At 40.0% G+C, this 26,894-nt stretch overlaps 1 long non-coding RNA gene across 2 annotated transcripts; it reads left to right on the top strand.

The window, feature by feature from the left end:
* Positions 1-7,808: 7,808 nt before the first annotated feature.
* On the top strand, positions 7,809-16,660 carry LOC135412181 (uncharacterized). 2 transcript variants are annotated; one of them, XR_010429529.1, is made up of 4 exons: positions 7,809-8,155; positions 9,124-9,263; positions 9,730-9,805; positions 16,588-16,660. It is a non-coding gene; the product is annotated as an uncharacterized LOC135412181 (long non-coding RNA). The 2 variants fall into 2 exon arrangements; XR_010429528.1 differs by having other exon boundaries at positions 7,813-8,155; positions 9,124-9,218; positions 9,709-9,805.
* Positions 16,661-26,894: the final 10,234 nt, after the last annotated feature.

The following is a 26,894-nucleotide window of genomic DNA, read 5'->3' as shown; positions in this document are numbered from 1 at the left end:
CAAAAGAAGTATTTTCCAGGTTTGATGGACTGGACATGAAACTTTTAGTTTGGGGGTTTTTTTTCCCTTTCTTTTCCTTTAGGTCATTTCATAAGGGGTTGTGAAGACCAGAGAGGAGAAGGCTCCAGGGATACCTTTCTGTGGTCTTTTTGACTTACAGGGAACGTACAGGAAAGATGGGGACAGACATTTTGGCAGGGCCTGTTGCAACAGGACAAGGGGTAATTGTTTTAAATTAAAGATATTTGATTTGGATTAGACATAAAGAAGAATTTTTATACTGTGAAGGTGGTAAAACATTAGAACAGGTGCCCAGAGAAGTGGTGGATGTCCCATCCCTGGAAATATTCAAGGCTATTTTGGACAGGGCTCTGAGTCCCGCCCAAACTAATCTAGCTGGTGATGACCCTGCTCATTGCAGGGGGGTTGGACTAGATGACCTTTAAGGGTCTCTTCCAACCCAAACTATACTATGATTCTACAATAAGAAAAAGTGATGTGGCAGGGGGTGTGAATTTTAGGGATGTGTGAATATTTCAGTTTGAAAATAAACACTTAGTTTCAGATAAATGCCTATATTTGTAGTCAAAAACTGTTCTCCAAACACTATGCAAACTTTCAAACTGCTCTGGAGCCTTTGTTCAAAGAGTTTACAAATCAATGAAAAATAACACCCGGTTCTTCTACAGCACGAATGCTGTGAGAGGTCAATGAATCATTGGTAAAAGGGACAAGAAACAATTAAGGTCAGGTTGGATGGGGCTCTGAGCAAACTGATCTAGCTGAAGATGTACCTACACACTGCAGGGGAGTTGGACTAGATGACCTTTAGAAGTCCCTTTTAACCCAAATCATTGTATGATTCTATGAATAGGAAAAGGATACGCAGAAAGCCTATGGTTGCATAGTATTGGTGACAGCTACAGCCCAAAAACAGGTGCTATGAAAGACACAGCCTGAAAATCTCTTCTGGTCTCTGAAATATTTTGCCATGTCATTCTTTATAAGCAGTAGAGGGAAGAAACCACACTGTTCACTGCCAGTGTGATCCAACACCTTTGCCCGAACGCTTCTCACGGTGCTCAGACTCAGCTGTTTCAGTGCACCAACATTGTCTATAGATCTCATCCAGAAACCTCTCCTGTCGAACAACACACTCATCACATGGAAGTACCTGCTGCTTTGAAGACATATGAACTTAATTCTGTTCTGTGGTATCTATGCAATCCCTAATGATATTGGTATAGTAGAAATTGGAATTGGAAATTGGAGCAATTGGAAATGGAATGTGGTCAATTACCTTTGTGATATCCACAGTGTGATAGAATAATGGAAAAAAACCACTGAGTTTGTCTTCACTGCAGGGTGGTGTTTCAAATTTTATTTGAGATTTATTTTACTGACTTAAGGGAAGAAAAAAAAATACCTATTGGAAGTATTCATCTGGTACATGGACACAGGCTGAGAAACTATAACTTTCTCCCTGAAAATGATCACTAGTCCAGTGCAGAAAATTATCAATATTTAATCCCTTGCTTTCCATCTGATACATACATAGCTCTAATTGAGAAGTAACATTCAAGCTTTTGAATGTGACCTTGTATGTTGATTAGGTTACTCCTCCAGCAGTTGAATCTCATCATTTATCTGAGCCTTTTACAGAGAACACTCTGCATAATGTGGAACATTCAGGTGTCTAAGGGAATGCAGCTGCCTGAGGGATCGCTGGGAAAAATATAGACATTGCAATCCTGCTCCATGCAGAAGCAGTAGTCAGAGAATCTCAAACAAGTTATTTTCTCTGCTATGTGGAGGGAAAATCATAACCAAAATGCAATCTCTGTGGAAGAGACCTGCTCCACACAGTAGCGCACGCCATATCCCCTGTGAAGGTTACACACCAACACAAATGTCTGTCCCTCCAGGAACAGAGCACATGGGAAAGATGTAGGTAAGTTGATAGAAAAGCTGGTGAAGACATTAGTTGTATTTAACTAGAAACATAGCAAGGCCTGATTTAGTAGTTATCTATGCGTGAAAGAGTATAAGATATGATTTTTTTATATATGCTCATAGCTTATACTCTTTCTTGCATAGATAAGATCATATATATTATACAGCTATATTATAGCTATAATTATATATTATATATTGTATATTATATTGTAATGCACTTAATTTATATGTAATAAAATCTATATAATTATAGCTGCATTACAGTCATAATTATATACATAAACTGGGTGCTGAGACACAGCAGGACCTGCCACTTGATTGTTGATGTTTATGTGGATTCCCTTCACTTGATGGAGGAGGAGCCTTGGTAGTTTTTGTATGCAGCACAGTGGCCCTGATAAGCACTGGGGAGTGTTACTCCTGATTTAAACTCAGGGGTGTGATAAACTGTGTAATCAAATCTCAGTTCTGCATGTTGAATGTGAACTCTCAGCAAAAATAACTTGGAACAGATCGCTTTGCATGCAAGGGAAATTACAGAAAGCCTGTTGATGGGTCAGTCCTTTTTAGCATCTCCTCTCCCCTCTGAGAATTGTGACAAACTTAGATCCTGCCCAAGGCACAATTGTGTGAACAGAAGTTTGAAACCTAAAGCTCAAAAAACTTACAGTCATGACAATTTTGTTCATAGATATGAAGTGACACCGTGAAATCTATTGATATGAGGGAATCATCTGCTAAAACCTTACCGAGCCCAAGGCATAACAGTACTTCTAGAGAAGAAGAGACTGTGGTTGTGTTCAATGGAAGAAGTTCAGCGTGGATGCAAACATTTCCCCAGAGGTCAGCTGAGAATAGCCCATGATCTGATGTGTCACTGACTTACATTCAGGGTGGCTCCGGTTTAAGCAGGCGTAAGAAATTGCTCTCATGAATCACAACAAGCTGCTCAGATAAGACTGTTTTAAAACATTGCTTCTGTTTAACTGACTATCTGACCTAATGTTAGAATTAGCTTGGGGTAGGATAGAACTTGGGCCAAGGTGCAATACAATAGCTGCTCCATTTTGCTTGAGAATCCACGACTATCATTCCAGTGTTTGGCAACTCAGAATTAAATTAGCAAAAAGTATTGAAAGTTTATTATGTAAGTCCCCCACAGTCATGATTCTCACTTCAATCAATGCTACTAATTAAGCCAATTTAAACCTGAGCAATAAGGTTGAATGCAGATGTAGTGGTGTTGCACAGGATGTTGGGAATATGAAAAGTAACTCAAAAAAGGAGCTTCTTCCTAACATAAGGCTGGGATCCTACACCACACCAATTTGTGCAGTTCAGGAATGTGACAAAGGAAATCTTATTCCTATTAATCTATCCTTATCTATAACTTCCTAACTCAAGCTGTGTACTTTAATGTCAAGCTGCAGGCTGTTGTTTAGCTGCTAAGGTTTTTTTGTGTGGAGGGAACAGTTCATCCATCCTTCCTTTGCAATCACACAGTGATGGTCTGGTGTCATGGGTTAACCTTGGCCGGCTTCTAGGCATCCACTAAAGTCACTCTGAGCTGGAAGAGGTCACACAGGCAAAACAGACTCAACATGGGGTTAATACTAAAGTTTATTACTAACAGGATAAGATCTAAAGAGTGAGAAATAAAACAGTCTTAAACACACTTTCCACCCATCCCTCCTTCCTTCTATGTTCTCCCTCCTCCCCCTGCAGCAGTGCAGGGAGACAAGTCCACCCATGGAGCAACAGGTCTTTTAAATCTGCTGTTACTCTTCCATGGGCTGCAGGGGGACAGCCTGCTTCACCGTGGCCTTCTCCATGGGTTACGGAGTGGGGGGCACAGCTCTGAGTCATTCCGCTGCTCCGTGGGGTCCCTCCCATGGGTAACAGTCCTTGACAGACCTCTCCAACGTGGCTCCATCCCTTAGACAGTAGTTCTTCCATATCTACTGTCCCAAGGGTCACTGCCCCATGGGGTGCAGGGGGGGGTCTCTGCACCCCGATGGTCCTTCCTAGGATGCAGTCCTTCATAGGGTGAGCTGTACTGATGTGGATCTCCCACAGGATCATGAGTCCTACCCAGGAATAAACCACTCCGGCGTGGATTTTCCTCTCCACAGGCCACAAGTCTCTTGAAGGACTCTGCTTTCCTGGGCCTTCCGCGGGGGTAACGGCCTTCTTCCATGCATCCATCTGCTCCAGCATGGGCTCGGCTGCACCGTGGTGGGCCACCACAGCCCAGCCCGGCTCGACTCGGCCAGAGGCGAAGGGAGGGCAGTGCCCACTGGCAGGGGCCACTCTGCTGCCCTGGCCTAGCCCACGGGGCACCCCCCCCACCCCTCGCAGTTCACTTTGGGGGCTTTGGCACTGTTGGTGCTGTTCAGCTCCTCGGGCAGGACAGGCTCCAGCACGAGCTGCTTGCAGGGTGAGCCCAGGGGGCTGCAGGGCCGCTCTCTGCAGCCCACATGCCCCGGCCCTGGCCGCGGCCCCAGCCACCCCTTCACAGGGGCCACTGCTTGGCTCAGCCGGCACTGCCAAGAGCAGCATGGGTGGCTTGGCTGGGGCGCTGCTGTCTGCTCCGGGATAGGTGCCGAAAGTCCTGGGCCTGGCTGCCGCCACCACCCCTAGGCCTTCCCCGTGGCAGGGGGAGGCAGCAGGGCCGCCCGGGAGCTTCGGCCAGCTCTCCCCTGGCTCGAAAACTCTTCTGTGCAACAAACTTGTTCTTAAATGTGTTATCACAGAGGCATAATTATTGGCTCTCCCTTGGCCAGCAGCAGGATGTCCCTACTGTAGCCAGCTATCATTGGCTTCACTGGGGGGGAAACTTCTAGCAGCTTCTAACCGAAGGCACCCTATGTACCCCCCTGCTACCAAAAACCCAGTCACTTCAACCCATGACATCTTGTCTGAAACATTCATGGTTAGCAAGGAGAAATGGGCACCTCCCCAAATGAGTTCATACCATCCAAATATGTACCCCAAAACAAACTTGATAAAACTATCCCTGGGTGTAATTAATGCGGTGGAAATTGAGACAACCACCTTAGACTGTCAGGCTGACTGTTGGACAGCAGTTTAGTGAAATGAACTGCGTCCTGAAAGCTTGTACTCTGGGATCTGGGTGATGTGCCACCTCTGTTATTCTAGTTACAAAGCAGCAAACAGGGAAACTGAAAAATAAACCAAAAACTAGTTGGCTATATTTAGTAAGAATCTTTTCCTCTGGAGTTAATTTTACTGTCTTACTGGAGATTGGGTTTGGTTCAGCTGCCAATTCCTGTCACTTATTGCTGGGTTCATCCTGGTATCTTGCTCATTCTCAAATTCTGCACATGTAGATTCAGAAATAAGCTTCTTAACGTTGATTCTTCACCCTTTCAGTTTGTCAGAGTGAGTTGGGAAGTGATTCCGATTTCTTTTCAAGCTCAATCCCAGTTCATGGCCATCTGCAAGTACATGGGAAATTTAACAATAAGAAGGGAATTCAGGCATATTATGTTGGGTTTTGGCACATGCAGGTACGTTTCTAAAACATGGGCTCCAGACTATTCGACTTGATCTGTACCAAAACTTAGGAGCTATTTCTGCACCTCATCTGACAGGCTCATATACTTTCAGTGCTGATGAATCACTCCATTCAATCCATTTTCTTGTGTCAGCAGACAGACTTTATCAAATAAAAATAATGAGCTCCATTTCCTTGTTATTTCCTTCTTTTTTGTTTTGGGACAGGAATTATTTCCACAAACTTTACATATCTATTATAGCATTACTTTAACCTGGTTTACTAAATTAAATCATCTTCAAGGCATATCCAGGGATCATCTAATTTGCTTTTAGATCAACTAATCAACTTTTAAGATCAACTAATCAACTTTCAGGGAATATCCCTCTCTCCACTGTCTGTCAGTCAGTGTGAGCTAACACAGTCTAGACACCTCGAGTAGTATTTCTGTCTCAATTCACACCCATTATAGGTGTCTACACGAAGGTTAACATATGACCCAGGGACTCAACACAACTGCTCACAGACTTCAATATCTTTAGAGATGCACTAGAACATCTGAAACACCCACCTGGCTCTGGCAGATGTGACAGGGATCTAATGGGACACCCGTGCCTTCCTGCATCTCCCTCTGGGAGGCCTCCAAAGGTCCCCACTCAGTTGTACCTGTCTGAGTGAGTCTGGCACAGGATCACAATAACACAACTCTAAAGAGCAGTGAGTCTGCAGGCATTTTGTACCATCACAACTCTATTTTACTGAGAGCTGAATCACAGCCGGCCACTAGGTTGCAGCTGAAGATAAATCACAGAAAAAAATCCATTTGCTAGAGCAACCTGTGCAGATTCTCACTGCTAGCAAGCTCTGGCCATGCACTTACAATTCAGTAAGTAATGATAAATAATGCACTGACAGGCACCATTACTTTACTTATTCATTTATGTAAAATTCATGTAAACATGTCCAAGTAGCACAATATTCTGTGCCAACCATTATTAGAAGGCATTAGTTTCTTTTTGTAGGGTAACCAAGCTGGAATAAAGTAAATTATCAATTCAGTAAAGATGAGAGTTATGCAGTGGTCCCATTTAAAATCTATACCTTGGAGTATTATAAAGAAGGATGGCTCCAAATGTTTTCAAATGTACCTTTATTTCAGGTCATTATCTTCAATAAAGATGGGGATGGCTTTCACAAGAATACTCTGATATTTGGCTAGAACTGAGCTAGTTAAAAAGCTGTTCACTTTTAGAAATGGTTTGAGTAATTACATTTAAATATAGTAGCTATCTTTTTTTTTAATCTTAGTGTAGTCACTAGAGCTACTGTACGTATATAAAAGAAAAAGTGACTCCTTTAAGCAGGTAATTTTCAATAGATAAGTAAAAAGGCAATTGAAAAGGAACAAATGATGGTATAGGCAGTAGTTTGCAGCACCCATCTAATTTGAATGTTATCAAGTTTTTATAGACATTGCAAAAGAGATGAGAGTCAAGAGAAAATACGAAGTAAAAAGAAGACAGGACAGAATTATGTTTGTTGAGGCTTCAGACATCAGGTGCTCAGAACCTGGATACAATTTAACTCAATAGATAGATTAGAATATTTACAGCTTTTTTTCAGGAAGTATCTATGAGACTTAGAAATAGCTTGATATGACAGAATAAAATCCATCTGGGTGAATATCATGTCCAAATGATAAGCTTGATTGATGAGTATGACGCTGTTATTTTTTAGAATGGCTGAAAAGAAGAGAAGAATGCAAGTTCAGGGAAGGGGTGGAGATTAGGAATGTTGTTTTAGCAATACCAAGTTTAAACTGAGACATAAGTCAGGCTAAAGATATATTGACATCTTAATTGGGCATGGGAAACGGATCATGGTTCATTTATAGAAGAGTGTTTCATTTTTCTTTGCTTTGCATGAATGGAATCTCCTAAAATTCCAACGTTGTCTCTCTTTTCAGGCTTGTAAACAAAAAAATTATCATGACCAAAGGAAGATACATGACTTGACTGTGAAATATCAAGAGTGGTTCTAGGGGATTTACTTGCATTTTTGGATACTTAGTTACTTTGAAAATTAGGTTGCTCAAAACTACCAGCCTCCTTTAGAAATGTAGACTATGATGTTCTTCCATTGGACTACTCTTTTTGTAGAGCTAGTAATAGATAATAGATTGGAATTTTTCACTCACACATTTTTCCTGTGTTGGTTCTCCTATGGCAGCTTTCACACGAAAGAACCCCAAACCCTTATGGAAAATAGGAGACCAACGTATGCACTAAAGGCTAAAGTGGGGAGAAAAATCTGCACTTCTGGTTTTTGGGTTTAGATTTGTCCATCACCAAACTTCTTCACTTCCATACACATGAACAGAGCAAAAGAGAAGACAGTTCTCAGTCAGTGATGATTTTATAGGATTTTAGGGGTCAAGACTAGCCATCAGTTGTAACCCTTTTATTTAAATGCCCTCTTTCAGGGATTGCAAGAAAAATCCTCCTCTTAGCCTGCTTAGAAAGCTGCCATCTGCTGTAAGACCTGGAACCACTGTCATAAGTTCCAGTATCCACTAAAAATGATGAAGATCAGAGAAAAAGAAAAATGTGCTTCTGGCTAAGACTGTTATATAAAAGGAAAGAATATGAAGAGATCTCTATAGTCAGCAAAGGAAGAAACAAGGTAAAGACTAACTTAGAATATTTTATTCATTTACCCGTATCACCTCCTGTAAATTCTGACAAAATACAGTGCCCATCTTTCCTCTATATCTAATCAGAGAAAAGACAGACTCTATTTTTCATGTAATGTAATAGAACATACTGTAACTACCAGACAATAAAAGAAGATACGATAATGGCTATGCTTTTAAGAGCACACATTTTTGTTGTTGTCAGACACTGGTCGTATGGTAGCAAATTGAATGGAGCTGAAGGTAATACATAATTCTGAAGAATCACCCAGCAGGCAGCACAAAGGGACATTGGCTCTGGGAAATATTGAAAAATCATGGCTGTATTAGCTTTATAGCTCCAACTCCCTCTAATTAGACATAAAGTTTTAATCAATATACTTCTTGAGATTAATCTCTAGACCTTTTCTTCTGGGCTTTCCTAAATGTGATATTAAACAGTGAAATGTGTTTTGCATTTCCATATAATTTGATATCACCATTACTGTTTGTGTAAGCAATTGAACAGCTTGCATATATTAAATAGGGCCAACTTCTCCATGAAAATAATGGGTGTAGGGATAAAAACGTAGGAAACATGGCCTACATGGACTATCCTGATATTTCATTTCATGTACAGGAAGTAGGAATATCTCCATTAGATAATATGTGCATAATTTTCGGAATAGCCAATCATTCAGAAACCTAACCGGAGGCACTGACATCTGCAAATGGTTGTCACTTAGCAGTCAACCACTTACTTGAAATCAGAAAGGATTATCTGGAAATTTAGGACAAATCTGGAAATTGCTCCTGATGGATGAATAAATCTCTTTCTAAGACAAAACAGAAACGAATTATTATACAAAATTATGTTTTGATCAACCTATTCCTGGAATAGAGAGGATTAAAGTAACCAGAGTCTTGTTCACAGATATCATTTGCTGCACTATATAGAAACAAATGTCCTTCCAGTTAGGATCAAGTAACCAAGAAATCAAGAATGACAATGTTTTGATCTCAAGGAGTGTGTCTATGTCCTCCAACAGACCAGCACAGAAGTCTTCATCTCCTGTTCGTTTCCACACCTTCAGGTCAGCCCACAGTCTCTCTTTGCAAGTAGGTACAGCAAGACACAAACACAAGGTGGGATTCAGCTGACCAATAAAAAAGCAGGATTCAATTTGAGCTGAAGACAGATACATCTAACAGGTTACATTTTGGAGTTTGGTGCACTAGGGGATCAGCTCATTTCTGAGTACGTAATTGCTCTGTGGCATATGAGATGCAATAGAACACCTAAGACATTAACATAGAGCTAAGAGATATCATGTTGCCATGTTCAGGAAACCTGTGCCCATTTTGGTCAGCAGCTGCAGTCCAGACACATTATTTTAGGGCATCCCAAATAGCACTGAACACATTTTTAGACGACTGAATTAGATTTGTGTTTGACTGATGCTTTGCATGGCCCAGCCCATGGCTCATGTCAGATTACAGCCCCAAACACCTTTGCCCTAGGCTCACTGTCCCTTATAGAGCTCTTGACCTTGATTCATTTTAGGGTATTTCTTTTTCCACTCAGAAGACTCTCAGCTTCATCACATGGCTCTTTCCGCTGGTATGTGAAATACCAACTTGCAGAGCACTCAGCACAGCAGGTAAAGGAGGGAGGACGGATTCTGCACATAGTGGTTCATCTTTCTACATAGCCATGTCAGCACTTTGCGGAAGTGAGTTTTCAATTTTTGCTTAAAATATGGATCCAGTAATGCTGCCAACTTCCATTTATCTCTGTCATTGAACTTGTTGGCCACAGCAGGCGAGGACACAATTCAACAGCTACTTCTCTTGACTGGTGTTCAAACCACAGATCCCTTTATTTTAACACAGGATGCTGTTTATTCCAGCAAATGGCAACAAAGTTAGACTCAATGGTTGGAATCAATGACCTTATAGGTCTTTTCCAACCCAAATGATTCTATGATGAAAGCCATAGTAGCAAAATTTGAGGAGAGACATTTAATGGAGTAGAGCAGCCCTATGAATTTCCTTCTCAGTGATGTGAAGTTTCCTACTTAACTGTAAAGTATTAACATACATTGAGAGGGATAATTAATGCCCCGCAGAAAGCCCCTTTAAAGGACTTAGATCAAATAGTCTCATTAGTAAGGTCTACAAAAAAGATCGGAGGAAAAAGATCTCTCTCTTAAGAGAGGACTAGAGGATCTTGGTCTACTCAGTGTAATAAAACAAACTGAGAAAAGAGACAGATGAGAATCCATTTGGGCAAAAAAATAAACCTGGGGAGTGAGAAGAAATACCTAATATAAAGGCCCTGACAGTCACCAAAGACAGGTTCAAAATAAGCTGCGGGAAATGTAAGCAACAGAGACACAAGGAGCTTTCCTTTTAGGCAATGCTTTGTTGTGGTGGCATGGGTGCATTCCACACACACGTCGTGTGTTCTGATGCAAACCATCTAGCCTTGCTTAGGAAGGACAAGAGGAACATACTGGGGAAGGGAAAATAGGGGGTGAAGACATGACATGGAACTCATCTCACCTGACAAAGCGCATTGCTGTAAGATTTACTTGTTGTCTTCATACACAGAGAAGAAAAATAGGCATTTAAGGTTTGATTCACCTGACTAGTTTCAAGCACTAATACTGGGATAAGAAACTGCAAACTAGACAACTGCACAGTGTCAGTGAAATATTCCTTGGGAAGTTTTGACGGAAGTTAGGTACAATATGTTTCTTTATGGGAGAGGGAGTGGGAGGTTGTAAGATTTTACTTTATTAATATTAGGCACATGTATATAGATATGAAAGCCTAACTGAGATTTAGGCAAGATAATATATGTCTAATGAAGCAAGCACTTTTGGAGAACATTTCTGGAGGAGACAGGATAGCTAGTAAATTTTGCTTTCACTGAGAAATAGTTAGGTTTTTTAATATAAATATGGGCTCGTTTCAAGGTTGGTGGGTACAAGTAATTATATTTTATGGAGATAACAGATTAAACTTTCAACACCCATATCCAGTCAGCTGCAATGTAAGAGCTAATAATAACTGTCCTTGGGAAGATTCAAAGTAACATTCAGAAAAATCAGAAAAAGCCAGCACTGACATTCCTGAAATAGTCAAGAAAAAATAATTGCTGTGAATAAATAAACAAAAAGAAAGAATATCTTTGTGTTCCAGAAAGAGACAAAACATAAGTCCAATTAAAGAAAAAAATCCTTTATAGGTCACCTCAGGAAGGAAGAGCTCACAGTCGCCAGTAAAATAAAAAATGCAGTAGGGAGAAAAAAAGTTTGGGAGGAAAAAAGTTTGAAAGGAAAACAGTATGAACTACAAATAAAATCTGCCAAGTTAGAAAAAGAGCAATAATTGCTTTGCATGAGCTCCAACACTTTAATATCCAAAAGAGAGGAGTAATGATGGCAGACATTGGTAAGAGAAGACAGATCACTCGAGTATGTTTGAAGATGAAAATCTGAAGTGATAGAAGACTTTCTGGCATAGCATTTAGACAAAGAAATAAATGACATTGACAATACACTGCTGAAGATGGCACTTAGAGGCAAGGAGCTTGGCAAGAAAGCACAAACTGTTTTGACTGATTACTTCTTTCTTTCTCTTAAATAAACATGCTTAAATTTGGTCAGAAACTAGTACTAGCTAGTGTCTGTGACAGTTCAGGTACTTAACACACTCAAATTCATGGATTTTTCACCTTGGGATAAAAATATAAGTTGAAAAACTTTATTCAGCATCACAGATCAAGAAGACTCTCTTGCTTGAAGAAAAACTCTTATAGAATCATAGAATGGTTTGTGTTCGAAGAGACCTTAAAGCTCATCTGGTGTTCCTCGAGAGGACACCTTCCATTAGACCAGATTGCTCAGGGCCCCATCCAATCTGCTCTTGAACACTTCCAGGGATGGGGTAGCCACATATTCTCTGGGCAACCTGTGTCAATGTCTCACCACACTCCAAATAAATAATTTCTTTCTAATATGTAACCTAAATCTGTCCACTTTCAGTTTAATGTCATTCCCTCTTGTCCTATCACTAGCTACATATGTAAAAAGTTGCTCTCTCTCTTTTTTTACAAGCTCCCTTTAAGAATATGAAGGCTGCAATGAGCTCTCTCCGAGTTTTCTCTTCTCCAGGTTGAATAACCCCAATTCTCTCAACCTGTCTTCATACAAGAGATGGTCCAGCCCCCTCATCAACTTTGTGTCCTCATCTGGACTTTAAAAGAATTAAACATGTAATGTCTCTTAGGACAAAAGGCATTTCAGCCTACAAGTATCTAATCCTTTCTCCGTTATTACAAAGGAAATCTGGACAACTATTATAAAGGAAATCTGGACATCTCTGTTACATATAAAAATCATCAACTGTCAACTGTATTTACCTTAATATCTCACAAGAGGACTGACCACAACATTGCAGAGTTTACTTTGTCTGAGTGCAAGGAACCTCATGTTCTCCCCCATCATGCTGAAAGGCAAACTAAAAACTACCATTTCCTTAGCATCCTGAGATTCCTAAACTTCCAGTATGGAAGTCAGAGAAGTGCTTTTCTGTCGACTCATATGTTACATGTGGGGCAGCACAGCACATAAAGAAAAGGATGCTTTCTTGCTTTGAGATACCTACGAATTTAAGCAACATTGCTGTTTATATCCAGCAGCACCTCAGAAAGTGAGATTAGCATGTCATTCCATGCTGACACCTTGTTTGCTTTTTGTATTAACACCTAGACATGTTTCAGGGCTCTAACATGGTGGTCTACTAGTAATTGAGATTAAGGCACATTCTTTGCTGACAATTCCCTGATGAATTAACTTATCTCTGCATTCAGCCCCAGATTCAGATTTTGCTTCATTCCTCGGTTGGGACAGAACCCTTGTTATGATTTATTGCAATCCTTATTGTGATTAATAGAGCTCTACATTGTTCATCTCCTGGGCAATGAAAGCAGGATGCCTATTCAGCCCAGGGAGGAGCACGTGGTCTCACTTTCACATCAGCAGCCTCGATGAAGGCTTCTGCGTAATGTATTTTTGAAACCCTGTTTCTCACTGACAGGGATGAGCTGACTAGTTTTGTGCTTTAGATCTCTGTTTTTTAAGTGGTCTGAACTGTATCTTACATGTCGATTTTCCAATGCATCTTCAATATATCAAGACTATAATTTAAACATTAACAATTTGTATACTTCAATATTCAAGCTGCATAATATAAAAGAAAAATATGAAAACTGCTTGATAAAATGTCAATGAAAAGTTGCTACTTATTAGGAAATAAGGAGGATGAGAATATGTGGGAAGTAAGAAGGTCAGAAAATAAGTAATGAGTTGGGGCTTTTCCCACACTGATAAGAAAGCCAGCTTGTACAAGATACACTTGTTTACTATTTTTAGAATATCACTGTCTGCAGTTACTTACTTTATACAGATTAAAATAATTTAATGCAAAACTCACCTGATAATTGTACAGAGAGTCAGATGATTGTATTCTAGGTGATACATTAACAAGAGAAGTTTTTTGTGCTGAGTTGCCATTCCCTGGCACTGAACTTGTGATTAGACTGAGTCTCCTACTTCCAGATATCCTGAAAGCTTCACAAAGCAGTTTCTGAACAGAGGTAAACTAGTTAATATTTCTTCCCATCTGATTGGGTAAACACGAAATTGTGAATGTAAACTACCAACTAATTATCCCTCTAAATACTGATTTTATAAATGCCATATGACTAATAATTAATGCCTACTAATACTGCGATATATCCTATTTAAACACAGGTAATGCCCATTTATATTTCTAATGAACATTTCTTGACTTCCTTTATTTCTAGCTCATGTCTGGAAGTCATTATGCACAGCCTAAAAAGCTGCACTAATCTTCTTGAAGCTGCAGTAGATACAAATAATTAGTATTTGGTTATGCAAAAGCTGACTGTCACGGAACTGCCCTGCAAGGGGCACCAGCAATTGTCAGTTCCTGAGGTACATCTCTCAGATGGGTGGGTATGAACAGTAAATGAGATGACTGGCACCACTCACTCCTTCCTCCTCAAGAGTTGTTTCCTACCCTGTGCTGAAAAAATGGCTCTTAATTGACTTGAGTGAGATGTGGACTGAAAAGATGGAGAGGTTTTCTTTATAAAACCTGTTTCACTTTGCACTGGCATGGATTTGGGACTGCTCTAAAGATCATTTATCATTTGTCAGCTAGAATGGGTAGTGGGGAGCTTGAGGGTCAGTGACCTCTTTAACCATACCTGGATTCACAAAAAAACAACTGATTTCACACTGAAACCTGCCTTTCAGAGTGGTTATCAGTGTTATGATGTGACCCTGGGACCCTGTAGCAGGGCAGCAGGATGGCTATGGAGCGATGGCGGCATGTGCACTGCACCCCTGCTTCCAATACCATCAGTGTTTCTTTCAACAGTTATTCAGTGAGTCTGCCAGGAGGAAAAAAACTAATTACAGAGCAGTGCTTCAAACGGAAATGTGGTTCACATTTCTTGATGTGATTCCTTTTTATCTACACTGTTGGCATTTTTAGAATGCAATATCTAAGTTTAAAAGGTTTTAGTTTAAGGAGTATTGTGTTCCTGTTTACTTTCCTCCTTCATCACATCAGCTTTTCATGTTCTTTTTATAGGTTTGGTAAACACTATCCTAGTATCATATCCAAAAATGAATGCCAAAGTGTAATGAAAAGGAGTTTTATTTTAAGACTTCAGTGGAAGCAAAAGGGACCTGCAAAAGTCCCCGAGAGCACCAGAGGATCAGGATTTCTCTGTCTTTTGAGAGACAGGATCAAATACTCAGAGCATTGGAGAGACCTCAAAAAATTGAAGGAACCGAGGGAAAGCCAAGGGAAAGCAATAAAGGTCAACATACTGAAGAAGAATGAAAGAAGAATGAAAGAAGCTTACTCTCAGACTCTTAAAGATTTGTGGATGCCTAGAATCCCTTAAAACTCCTGGTATTTCACTGGGCATTTAGGTAGCTACTGATGCTAAATACTTTAGACACTTACTGTGGATGTCCAGGCAGGACTATCCAGGGAAATGGTGGGATACACAATAGTCACCTCCATTAGAGACATAGTGGAAACCTTCAAGGTCAAGCAAGAAAATTCATAAAGAGGCCTGGCAACACTGCTCCTGGGAGTGCTCTGTAGAAATAGCTGGCAGACACAGCGGCAGTTATTGAAAACCATGTCTCAAGTTGTTTCACCTAAGAACACTTTAGGTGTGGCACTGGAAGTTTGCAAGAGTAATTCTGGTAAGTTTGGGGCTTTTGGTGAAATGGGCATATGCACTGCTGTGGGTGAGGCTGGTTGTTTTGACTGCATCTGTTTGCTCGTTAGTGCTAAAGAAAGGGGATTATTTTGCTTACTGTTGAATGGGGGTCAGGAGAAATCCAAGATTTGGCAGATCACTTGCACAAGCCTGAAGTGAACACCAGCCGCTGCTCACCCCAGAAACACAAATTTCCTGAAGGCATGGACATGCAATAAATTTTCTAGCCAATGCATCAATGGCTGTAAAAGGGTGTGAAGCTTCAAACTCAGAACACCCTGAAGAACAACATCCTCTCTTTTCTTCGGAACACAGCCCAGGCCTTTTGCCAAAGGTGTCGGTGCAGGTCTTCATGATCTTTGCAGAATTGTAAAGAAGTTCTCAGATCAACAAAAGCTCTCAGATGATCCTACTCTGAAGGTGAAAAACAGAAATCTTTTCCTTCCAAACATCCAATTTTGAGTGTTTGTTTGGTTTGGTCATGCTGTCCAAAGTATAATAGATAATATATTTTAACTGGACAAATCTTCACCCGAAGAGTTCAATGATAGAAATAAATCTTTTTCTGGCTCTGCTGTGTTTGACATAGGCTCAATTCTAATCTCATTTACAGAAGTCTGACCACGACTGGCTGGATTGAAATCGACTGCCTTTTCTAGTGTGAAAATAGGATCAGGCCCCATAGCTACAATTATGGATAAAAATGGTTGCATAAAACAAGGGTTTAGGTTGAAAGGAATTCTACTGACAAACTAAGACACAACCACCCTTTTCTGTGAGGGGAAAAAAAGGGCACTTTTTCAATATAGATAAGAAATAAATGTTTAGCAAACTTCTTTGCTTGGTTTGTGGCTGTAACCAGCCTTAAGCTTCAGAAGACAGCTGGGAAGAGGGAATTAGATGCCTTTGCAGACCTTTTATTTTAATTACTTTCATGCCACACTGAGAAATTATGACCAAAACAATAAATTGAATTAAAATACTTACGCTAATAGATCTGGGGATACAGAAGGATAGTTACAGTTGTGTTTATCCATGAATGGAATTTATTGGTTTTTTTTTCTTTTTGTTCATTTTTTCCATTTTTTTTCTTTTAACTCTGATTAGGTGTCTTGGAGGCATGGGATCATCTGGCTTCTGAAAGTGAAAAGAAGGAAATAAAAAGCTTTTGCACTTTGCACTGTGTTCATTACAATGGTGTGCTCAAAGCTCTTCACCCCATATACTCTCTTCTGAACCCAGCTCCACCATATGAAATGCTGTCATGCTGTGCTTTTTCCCTTCTCCTCCTCCTCTTCCCCTTCCTCCTCCCCCTCCCATTTACCCACTGCCACTGATTCCATCGTCTTCCATCTCATCGATCGATACAACTTGGCCACTAGTAGTGACTCCACTGTCCTGTTTCATACCACCTGTGTTTTGACATTTCTTACCCTACCAGATCTCTTTTCCGGAAGTATCCGAGGAATTTACACTGCACTTTTTTCACCACAACAAGACTGGATTGCTGATTAAAGCTATTTTTTCCCATAAAAGGTTTCTTTTAAAGATAAATATCCAAAGTTAAAAAAACGAATGCCCCGAAACTCAGTGATTTTACTCTTATGGGTGTCCCATGGGAATAATGGGTCAGTAGCCTCATGTTCCTGTTTCAAGGGCTCTGCTACACTGCTGACATTCCTTTGAGGTACAGCCCCTGCAAGCGGGAACATCATGGTACCTCATGGGGATGAATTCTAACTAAGAGCTCTGCCTACAAAGGAGAGAAGGATTTAAATCATTCTAACTATTACTCCTGTGAGGAAGCATAACATCATTTATAGAACAGAAGATTAACTTGCAGGCAAACACGTGCTAGTATCAGAATTTGTGCTAAAACTTATTTTTTTATGGAAAACATACAGCAGGGTAGTGTTCTTGCATCAAAACCATTGTAAGAACATAACCCCAAATCTTTCTGATATTTCAATTTCAGACACAAGCTCTCTTCTAGCACCCACTTTTTGTAGACTGTTGCAACCTTCTGTTAGATTGCTCCCACACCTCCCAGCCTCTGCAGAGCATGATTGCTGTGATTTCTCTGTCCATTTTTCTGAGAGGCTTTTTCACCACATACACGTGCAGTCTTCTCTTACTGCATCAATCCAATGCTCAGCTCCTCGCCCACCCTCTCCAATTGTTTACTGGTTTATGCTGCCATGATGACTTGCACATGGCCTTCTTTCTTCGCCGGCTGCCAAATTCAGCTGCTAATTTTTGCAATCTTTTGACATGCCTTTGTACCTTCTTCTATTCAAAGCAGTTACACACATTAAATAATCTCCATAATTCGTGGTATTTAATTTTGTCATTGCCAAAATGTTCTCAGCAGCAGAATCGACGCTTCTGATAAATGCACAGTCTTCAGTTTTCTCTCTTTTCTTTGGTTGCGAGAATGAGCCATTTTATCTTTGTTCCTTCTGTAACATCATAATTTCCATAATTCATTAACAATTCAAGAGAAGTCCCTTTGCTTGTTTCTCATGCTTTTTGAATCTTGCTGATGCCACAGGATACTGCTGTTCTTCTTTCACCACCAACACAAAGCAAGCACAGTCCCTGCTGTTTTTAACTAAGTTATCTCAGTTTGGGTGCAGTATTAAATCCAGCTACAGTGTGTTGTACTGGTCTAGGTATCCATCAGGCCTCTTGAGTTTTCCATCTTCCTCTGTCAAACTGCATCACAGACACATTGACTTTCATGAGTGATTTGGAGCACTTCATGAGCTAAGCTCTGTTTTAATTTATTTGTGCCTAAGTTTTCAAAGCTGTGTAAGCACTCACTGAAATGAGTGGAATCATGCAAATACAGAAAAAGACAGAGAAGTACACAAAGTTATTTGCAGACTCATCCAAATAAAATTTTTTTCTGAGTGCTCAGTCAGGTTTGAATCGAAATCACAGGGAGGTGGCAGGAAATCAGGTTATCAGAGCTGTCAAAAATGATGTATGAAGAGAAAGTTTAAAATCTAAATCTTACAGCTTCCTCATTTTCCATAAATTTGTGCAGTAATGAGCCCAAAAACATAGAAGGCACCAAATAAGTGAAGAGCCATTGGCCATAGGAATTCATATTATCAGATTTTTCAATCTGTATTTACTAATAAAGGTGAACATGCATTTTTTTGTTTTCTCTAACACTGGATGTCAAGTGAAGGAATATGTCTGACATTGCATCGAACCATTCTGCCCACCTCCAACATTCTCATTTCATCATGCCTCAAAAGTGAAATCAATATCTCACCTCAGTAATACTTGACAGATGATTCTGCCTTGAAGAATACAAGCCTGTTCCATGTCTTTCACTGTACTATGCAAGAAGATGGAAAAGAAGGAGCTTTATGTGAGTGAGAAAAAAGACTATGGCCTTGTAAGGCATCATAATCATGTATCACTACTCCCATACCTTATTTCAAGCAAATGCCAAGTTTCCATGTTGTGTCATAGCCATTTGAAGTATTCAGCAGTGCCTTCCAGCATTTTGAGATTAAATACCCATGTTTATACTATCCAATAAAATTAGCCAAGAATCTTTTTCTAGCACTGAGGTCAAACAGAGTGAACCACCTCCTATCTCACATCTGTTTCTGTACTTGCCTAACCACCTTCCCCAGTTCAAATTGCTTAGTGGGAACAGTCCCTGGCTGATGCTATTTCCTGCTCCAGCCCTTACAATTGGCATGGGCCAGTCTTGTCCTGAGGACTGCACTAGCAGCATGGACTGTACCATAGGCAGTACTTGATCCCATGTCACATTCCCAATTCATTTACCAATATAGGAAAAATCTTCTGGGTCTCTTTGTTATAGCATAACAAAACCTAACAAAATATTTTAAAAAGTGAAAAATAGCCTAAAAAATTTTAAAAAATTAAAAAATAAAAAAAAAAGAAAAAATATGTATTTATTGTGGACAAAATGTGCACGATTATTTACAGCACAGGCACTAAGCTTTAGCAGTTGTACTCACTTTGAGGAGCATTCATCTGACTGAAACTGGTTGTCTCCAACACCTACCTTTGATTAGACCACCACTGTCTCCTAGTAAAGTGTGGCTTTCTGGATGGGATCATTTCATCCTAAAATGGATGTCTAAAGGATGTCAGAGGTATTGCAGAGACATTGAAAGTGTCTGGTTTTAAATGTAGATGCATAGACACTCAAAGGGTATTGCATGTCTAAAGTGAATAACTCCAAGGGCAAAGACAAAATTAACTATGCCCTGAAATTAATGAACTCTTGACTGCTGGAGCTCTAATTTCCTCAAAAATCCAGCTGTTATATATTTGAGAAACATCTACAGGGTGTTTAATGGCTGAGTCAATGCCTCACTGGGTTTTGGTTAACAGCCTTTTCTATGGTGATTTGGAAAGTGCCTATAAGCAGAATTTTATTGCATAAATCCCTTTGGTTTTGTATGAATATTAGCTGCATGCTTTGTGGATAAAAAGCATTATGTGCCACAGAAGCCACCCAGTATCATTTATCTTCTCTGAATTTCTGAGTCTAGGAAAACAATGGCAGTCCCAGTGATTTAGTTAAAACTTTCACTTTCTGAGTCTAGGAAAGCAATGGCAGTCCCAGTGATTTAGTTAAAACTTTCACTATCTTCAAGTGTTATCTGTGGGGAATTGGGCTGACAGGAGGGAAGGGGTGAGGCACTGACAGACGTCCAGGTGCTCTCCAGTATCTTAGCTTTTTTTTAAAAATAAAATTTAGACCCAAGCAAGGACTTTAGGGAGATGCAGATATAATTTAATAGTATCTAGATGGAGGCAGGTCCTAAAGTCCAAAATCCCATCCCTATCCCTGGAAGTGTTCAAGGCCAGGCTGGATGGAGCTTTCTTTGAGCAACCTGGTCTAGTAGATGATGTCCCTTCCACGGCAGAGGGGTTGGACTGGATGATCGTTAAGGTCTCTTCCAACCCAAGTCATTCTATGATTCCATGAAAATTTACATCCAAAAAAACCTTCTTTCACCAAGGGAGACACTTAAATTTAGAATAAATGACCCCGTTTGCCACACAGAATCTTTAGGTAAACACAGTTATTTCTAAGAGCAAAACAAATCCAGTTTCTGCCCTTAGATATTTGGTTTAGTCAAGGTCGGTGATGATCAAGAATTTGGCACTATCTACTGGTCAACAAAACATTAAAATGAGAAAGTGGATTAACAGCTCTATGGTTAAGTTGTTTACAAAACTCAAGTGGTGATTCTTTATATATTGTTTTAATTCCACACCCTCTATCTTCTACATGAAAATTAAAAAACTACTTTCCTTCAGAAGCAGAAAACTCAGGTTCAAGCTAGCCCTTTCTCAATTTCTACCATCAACCATGCTGCAGAAGGCCCATGACATCAGAAAACAGGGTAGAATAACTCAAAATCTATGAGATAGCATTTCCTACCAGATGGGAAAAGGGGAGTCATAAATCCCTGAAGTGTTTCACAGGAAACAAACAAAAAAAAGTAATTCTGTTAAAAAACTATAAAAATAATGAACAAATGAAATAAAAATCAGAAATAATTCAGGCCACCTAAATCTAGGGCAGTTTTTCATTCTATCTGTATGACCAGAATATATGATTCACATATATATGATTGTTAGAATTAACCAGGCTTTGGCACATATTTCTTTGTGGAGAAAACTTGGTATTCTTTAAGTTAAGATTCATTCTTTTAAATTATGGAACAATTTCCACCTCCAGCAGACGGCTCCAGGTGGCATCCCATAGACCTGTTTTCCTGCCTCAGGCTTCTAAAAACTTGAACAATCTGGAACTTCAAACACACTTCTCTGCTTCGTATCATGTAATGATTAGCTCGAGGCATCTCCCCACTCACACAGATGGTTATTCTGGATCCTACTCCCCAGGGAATCAATATCAGATTTTGAGCAAAACACCTCTAAGCTTCTACCTCTCTTCTTCCTTCATTCTCTGACATTTTTGGCATTCTTTCACTTTAGAAAATAAAAAACTTCCCTGCAGCTTGGCAATGACTCTGATTGGATATCTGTATTAATAGCAGAGCTGAGTGAGTAGTAAGAAATTAGGTTCTTTTTTTTTAAATCCAAAACAGAAATGTCCATCAGAGGGAGGCAGCTTCCACAAAGCTGAGCCTTATTTAAATTCACATCCTGCTTTGAAATGAGCTGCATAGCTTAATTGCATTTGGTCAGTCCGTGTAATTTCCATTCTCTAATTAAGTATTTGTAACCATTTTAGTGTAGACTCCTTTGAAGCAGGAAAAAAACCAAACCACGACAATCAGAAAACAAACCCAAAGCTCTCCTGCTTTCTTCTTTGGTTGAGAACATGGAATAATAATAATGATCTGGAGAGGTGAAAAAATTGGATTAATGAATTTTGGAAGACATAAGCCTGTTTGGTTGCTTTGGTTTGACTTTGATTAGGAAATTGTGCTTAGGCTAAATTGAACTAACATGTAATTTGTCAGCTGGACTAAAAATGCTGTAATTGTTCATTTGCTCCTGTCACCCTAACAGAAGAAAAATGAAAAGCAAACTTGCCAAAGCCTAGCTGAGTCCCTGGCTTGTTTGAGTTTCTGTGTGAGGGCTCTTGAGGGGGAGACCAGAGCCATGGCCTGTTGCCATGAAGACATGTCCCATCACATGGGGAGACTTTTCTACCATCTGCCTGAGGTGGAAGCACCACCTGGGAAAAAGGTGCCTCAGTTTGGCTCTGAGATATCACAAGAGGCAAGGAATTGCTGCTCTGAGGGACTTGAGTTATTTTATGTTTAAGTGATGTTTAAATAATTCTCAGGAGAGGGAAAGACAGATAAAAAGAAGACCTTGTCCACACTGAAGCAGGCAGGTTTCCTAGAATCATAGAAAGGTTTGGGTTGGAAGGGACCTCAAAGACCATCCAGTTCCAACTTCCCTGCCATGGACAGGGACACCTTCCACTAGACCAGGTTGTTCAAAGCCTAATCCAGCCTGGTCTTCAGCACTTCCAGGGAAAGTTTGGCTGACTTTCACTAAGCCACATGAGATGCTCACTTGCTAAGCCCTGCAAGCGATACGTTTGGGGCAGCTCAGATAAAATGTGATAGTAATATCAACAGCCAATTTGCAGTCTATAAAACAGCTCTCTGCTGGTAGTAGTTGGCAAACTCACAGGAGTCCAGGAGGGCTCTCACTGCAGGCAGGTACATTTTAATGGCTGAGTACACAAAGGGCCATTGGGGACCACTGGTAGCAGGATCAGGGAGTGTGGTAGCATCACACTTTGCACACAGGTCATGGGTATCTTCAGTCACAGTGAGCTGGTGCCTGCAACTGTCAAAGTTGGACTCTATAGCTATATCTGCATTAATAAATTAAATAGTGCTGAGGCCCAAACACCACCTCAGTCATCAATGCTGTCACACTCCAGGGCCCACCAATGTTAAGGGGGCTTTTAGGTGCGTTCTGCTTAGCTGGAGCGATACAGACAGATTCCCTGTGGTGGTAAACACGCTGTAGGCAGGAAGAATAACAGGGATTCCCAAGAAAAACACCCCCAACAGAAGTCAGAATCCCAGGGCTTCAGAGAAGAAATTCAAACTGTAATAAAAAAGGATTGTGCATGTATCTTGGAAGAAAGAATTACTTGATTTGTTAAGATTTGTTCAGAGACTAGAACACTCCTTGGCTAAGGAACAGATGCACAGGCTTTGGTGTTATTTCTTCCAGAAGACAAAGATGTTTTGTTACTGCTCTCCTGCTGCTCTTTGTATGTAGGAGGAAAGCAAGGAGCAGAATAACTGCACATTTCTACTTTTCTGTCCTCTGTTCTTTTCCCTAATTGTTCCTCCTCCTTCCTTCAGCCATCATCTGCATAGCAGCAATCAGCAGGAATATGTGTTCTTTAAAGGAGGAACAAGGTCAGTCCCATCCCAAACTGAAAGCTGCAAGCAGGGAGAGATCCTGCAAGGAGAAGTGCGGCTGCCACTGGATTTGACCTCCACTCATAAATGCTCTTAGCCCATGGCATGGTATGCCCTGAAATTGTTATGGGCTAAAATATTTACATTTGATCTTTGGCTTCACAGCTGATGGCTTTTTGTTATTTTGAAGGTGAAAGATATAAATTAATAGAGCTCATTATAGCTGCTAATATTAGCTACATTTTGTAGATTAGTAGGTTAGGTAATAAAATTACATGAAAGAGAAAGCGTATTTTCTGAACAGGTTCTCCATTACACACCACTCATCTACAGGACTTGGAGTCTTGTACCAAACCCTCTTGTTTAAGAATTCTGTTCAGGAATTCCTGTTATTTTCTGTCATCTTTCAACAAATTCCATTCAGATTCAAATTCCCTGTATTGGATCTTTAACTGGGAGGCCAAGGCTTTCTTAAAGGAGCAAAAGAGTTTGAAAGAAATCCTGAGAATTAATATTTCGACTACAACTTCCCTACAAGTTCTGGAAAGAAATTTTGAGCCCTAACCTATGTTTTTTGAAAAGAGAAGTTCCAAACTTGACTTGTTTTATAGATCTTACTCAGCAACATGGTGAATAATACTGTCCAGTCATTGGAAGTTATGATCTTCCTATGCTTCTTTTAATTTTTTTGGTACACATAAAGGATTATCAGATCATACAATCACAGAATCACAGAATGTTTGTGTTGGAAGGGACTGTAAAGATTAACTAGTTCCAACCCTCCTGCAGTGGGCAGGGACACCTTCCACTAGATGCAGAGACTTATGTGACACAGTTCTTTTACTGATCTTAGATTTTTTTTATAGTACCTCCAAGACACATCTCTTTAAAGTTACACACTAGTGGATTCAAGAATTTTAAGCAGTATGAACCATGTTTCTACTGATGTTCTTGTAATCACTTTACTCTGGGGTGAGTGTTTGACAAGGGACTTGAGACAAAAGATGTGGAAACAAAGAATAAGTGAATTTTTCCAACGACCTTGAACTGATGGATGCCACCAGTAGCACATGTGTGTCCATTTCAGTCATGTGGCACTCATGAGCCTATAGGAGGTTTAAATTACTCTAGACATTTAAAGCAGGCTGAGCTACACAACAGACTCTGAGAATTTAAACAAAACCACTTAGAGGATTTTAAGTAGTTTGAGCATTATCTTTGCCTGGTTGAGCTTTACTCTAATGGAAACTAAATTTAAAAAGAAAAAAAATGGTCCTTATTAAGAGGATCTTTTTTTAAAGAATGAAAAAGACTTAACTGAGAACAGTGTATTTGGGAGAGGAGGAGGTTAGATGTGGTAGGAATACCTGATTATAAATATCACGGGCCTGATGGCTTTGGATCAAGGATTTTAGCTGATGTTGAACCATCAAAGTTAATCATAGCATTGAAGTAAATAAAATTTGCAAATTCAGGAACCAAATTCTGCTCCAACTTGGGAGTTACAAAGTCTGTTGCCCATGTTGCTTTTCGTGACAGCAGCTCCAAGGTATTTTCTTTTCATCCCACCTCTGTGGATTTTCTTACCTCTGTGGAAGGCAAAAGGTCTGGAGAAGGTCATAAAGAAACCAAAAGGTCCAGCCCCTTCTGGGAGACACGTCCTAAGACATGCCATACATTTCACTGGCCCTTAACCTGTGTGGGTGGATGGGCATTTGCTTTTTTAAATATTTTATTTATAATTTATATAGAATCAAGTCATATACACCAAATCCCTGTTCAGATGCAGCAGGGCACAAGCACATGGGAAGAAAGGAGATCTTGGCCCATTTCACCTCACACAAATGTTGAATTGAGGTCCAGAGATAGATCTGCCTGGCTCCCCATGGTCCTTCCAGCCACGTTAGATCACCCCTGCTGGGTGACAATGTATATTTTAAAAGGTATTGTGGGTAGAAACACCTAATGATTAAAAAAAACATAAGCCTAATGATTCAGGAAATAAATCCACCTTTGCATTTCTTGATTAAATTAATCAAACATTGACACTACACACATATCCAAATATATTTCAAAAACCATACATCAGCTGAGCACAAATTATTGTGCATTCTTGAAAGATAACTGCACTAGGACAATGAATGAAGAGGAATTGGATTGAAAGCTGGTGGCCTTTGCAGATAAATGAGCTGATACAAGCAGTTTGAGTTGATACCAATTCATGGCATTATGCAATTAAAGAAACAAAGAACAAGTACAAAAAAAAAAGGATTAATTTAATTGCTTGAAACGAGAATCTATACTTTCCCAGGACTTCAGAGTGATATAGGAGAATAAGCTCTCAGTTACCAAATATAAGACATGTAGTCCTGACACAAAATCCTCAGTTTATTTTGCATTTTCCAGGCCTTTTTTCCCTCCCTCCAAATATATAAATATCCCTTTCCAACTCTTTTTTCAGTTTGTTTCTATTTCTACTTTTTCTGCCTTTTCTGCTCTGAGGGTATCTGGATGTCTGATATTCCATTAAAGAATCACTTTAAACCGTATTTTCTGGCTTGGCACATGATAACAAAACACAGAGTGCACCACTAATTGTTTTTGTGTCCACCAAGGCTCTTTCCTAAGGCTGGCCCATATCAGGGGTTACACATCATGCTGGGTATGCACTTTATTTACTAGGGAAAACAATTAAGAAACCAGTAGCAGTGTTTTCCTAAGATTTTGCTAAGTTTTATTCCTGGATACTCACCTTTTTAGTGAGCATTGACCTTCCTGTTAGAACAAAAGCATAATTTGGGATCCACACCGCATTCTAAAATGTAATTTATGTGTTAATTCGTCTGCAAATAATTCAACCCTGTCTAGAAGTTAATGTTTAAATTGACCAAATTAAGGTGCTGTTGCAGAAAATTGAGTCATATAAATGATGTGGAAAAAGAAAGTGTAAGAAAGGTTTTTCTGTGGGACAAAAATTACTATCCGAGAGCATCGGATTGGTCGATGACACTTTCAGCACTTGCAGCAATATCAGAATTGCTCACAGAATTGTTTAAATTTTTTCTGTATTCATCCATCAGTCAGTGCCTCTGCAGTCAGGGCTTCGGAGCCAGTGTGGGAAGGGGAGGGGCAGGAAGATTGTTCAGCAGAAGCTGCTTTATTAGCAGTTCCATGTTATATTCAGTTACAGTGACTGAGATTTCTCTGGGAATGTTTGTGTACTCTGCAGGAACACACAGGCTCATAGAGGAGTGAAAAAGCCATGCCCAAGCTGTGTTTCCAGGCCTGGCTGTTGTGCCAGTGGGATTTGATCTGTGTTACTTCACTGGGCTCCTCTAAAGGGTTGTGAGCCAGCAGCAAGGAAGGAGTTGGCTGCTTGGCCTTTTCCTCACTGCTGAACATTGAATAAATTGCAAAACCAATGGGAAAAGGAAAATGAGATTGAGTTTTTCTTTAGGAGCCGCTGAATGTGCTCAGGGGATG

The sequence above is a fragment of the Pseudopipra pipra genome, chromosome 3 (genome assembly GCF_036250125.1).
Source record: "Pseudopipra pipra isolate bDixPip1 chromosome 3, bDixPip1.hap1, whole genome shotgun sequence".
Classification (NCBI taxonomy): Eukaryota; Metazoa; Chordata; class Aves; order Passeriformes; family Pipridae; genus Pseudopipra; species Pseudopipra pipra.
This window is presented reverse-complemented; position numbering and strand designations above follow the sequence as displayed.